The sequence below is a fragment of the Anomaloglossus baeobatrachus genome, chromosome 7 (genome assembly GCF_048569485.1).
Source record: "Anomaloglossus baeobatrachus isolate aAnoBae1 chromosome 7, aAnoBae1.hap1, whole genome shotgun sequence".
Lineage (NCBI taxonomy): Eukaryota > Metazoa > Chordata > Amphibia > Anura > Aromobatidae > Anomaloglossus > Anomaloglossus baeobatrachus.
In genome coordinates this window covers 263,736,456-263,738,441 of record NC_134359.1, presented here as the reverse complement: position 1 = coordinate 263,738,441, position 1,986 = coordinate 263,736,456, and the positions used below count along the sequence as shown (strand labels likewise).

At 35.3% G+C, this 1,986-nt stretch overlaps 1 long non-coding RNA gene across 1 annotated transcript; it reads left to right on the top strand.

Moving 5' to 3' along the window:
• Positions 1 to 1,088: 1,088 nt before the first annotated feature.
• On the top strand, positions 1,089 to 1,437 carry LOC142246174 (uncharacterized). Its single transcript, XR_012724883.1, has 3 exons — positions 1,089 to 1,144; positions 1,218 to 1,301; positions 1,390 to 1,437. It is a non-coding gene; the product is annotated as an uncharacterized LOC142246174 (long non-coding RNA).
• Positions 1,438 to 1,986: the final 549 nt, after the last annotated feature.

Below are 1,986 nucleotides of genomic sequence, written 5' to 3'. Positions count from 1 at the left end.
TATTTTGTATTTTTTTTTTTATTTTGTATTTTTTTTTTTAGTATATTCCTTTTTTTTTTTGGTTAGAGGTTTTATTCCATTTTTATTTTTCTGTTCTATATTTTTTTACTTTTTTGTATGTTTAATTAGTATATTTATTTTGTATTTTTTTTGTGGTTCCATTTTTTATTTTTTTTTTCTTCGTTCTGTATTTATTTGTACTGTTAAATTTTTCAATAAAGAGTTTATGCTCTTTTTTTGGTTTAGAAAAATCGAAAAAAAGTAAAAAAAAAATTAAAAATAAAAATATTCCCAATCTGGTCATTTTGCCTATTTTTGCGCCTGTTTAGTGTTTTTATATGGTTTAAAATTTTGGTTATCATCGATATTTTTGGGGTTGTATTTTGCAATGGTCACACAAAAACATTAATGTACTTTGTTGAATAGGGATCTATGTTTAACGGTTACACGTGTGTGTGTGTGTGTGTGTGTGTGTGTGTGTGTGTGTGTGTGTGTGTGTGTGTGTGTGTAATTTTAATGGTGTTTTTTATTAGGTTTTAAAAATAGAATTGCAGAGGGAGTTAAAGTTTTGGAAAAAAAATTGTGCTATGAGGGTATAGATTTCTTTAGTTTATGGGATTATTTTACCTTGGTGGATTGGGTTATTAATGGTATTATTGTGGGTGGGGATATTCATGTATTATCATATATATATATTATATATATATATATATATATATATATATATATATATATATATATATATATATATATATATATATATATATATATATATATATATATATATATATATATATATATTTTAATATATATATATATATATATATATATTAAAAAGCATCTGTTTGCAGGCCACTGTACCGGTGATTAGCGGCAACTTTGTTTTACTAACGTGTTGTTTTTTGTCTCTCCACAGCTTTTTGCTCGGTGGTTGACATCCACCAACTAAAGTGGTCTTGAGTGTTCTGTGACGTGTCCTTTAGTACCACAACAGTTGCCAACACATGTAAGTATGTATGTTTGCAGGCCACTGTACCGGTGATTAGCGGCAACTTTGTTTTACTAACGTGTTGTTTTTCATTTTTATAGCTCTTATATCATGTCTTCTTCTGGGAGCCCCCCTTCAAGGCAACAGCGATTGGAGGTAATTATTATTAACCGATTGACTTTGTGATCTGAGATGAAATATAACAAAAATTTTACAAACTTGCATACAGGAAGAGCAGGCGGAAGATGAATCACAGGGGAGCCCAGAAGAAGGCGAACGGGGTGGCGAGATGTCTGGTGAAGGCTCGCAACATGTAAGTATATTTCATATAACTTATATCACAAACATTACAACACAAAATAAAAATGTTGTTGGTTCTAATGTTTTAATTCTATTTTTAGGTGCAAGGTGGTGCCCGTCCTAGAGTCCCTCCCAGCGATGCCCGGGGTCGTGTGCACGGCGGTGGTCGACAGCGTGTGAGTGTGTTTTCATTTATTCTGAAAGGATGTATCACATTAATGGTTTTAATGTTCAATATGTTTCTGATTACACAGGGTTCACAGCGGCGGCCGGACGGGGAATCAGATGGGGAGGAAGCGGGATTTGATGTCGACCTCCTCATCGACCTCGTCCATGAAAGGCAGCCGTTGTGGTCCATGCAAGACCACCGCCATGCTGATGCAGTTGTCACCCGACGACTCTGGGACCAAATCGCTGGAATCATGCTAGATGGATGGGATAGATTAGACACAAGGGCCCAAAACAAAGCACGTAAGTATAGATAATTCATTGAATGTACTTGTCGGCTTTACACTGTAATTCTCTGAATCTTTTGTATTATCTATTTTCAGGTACAAGGCTGATCACCCGGTGGCGGTCCCTACGCGATCGTTTCAGGAGGGAGTTAAATGTGGAAATGCAGGCTCCAAGTGGTTCGGGGAAACGCAAGGGCTCCAAGTACAAGTATGCCGAAGCCCTTGCGTTCCTGCGATCGTCTA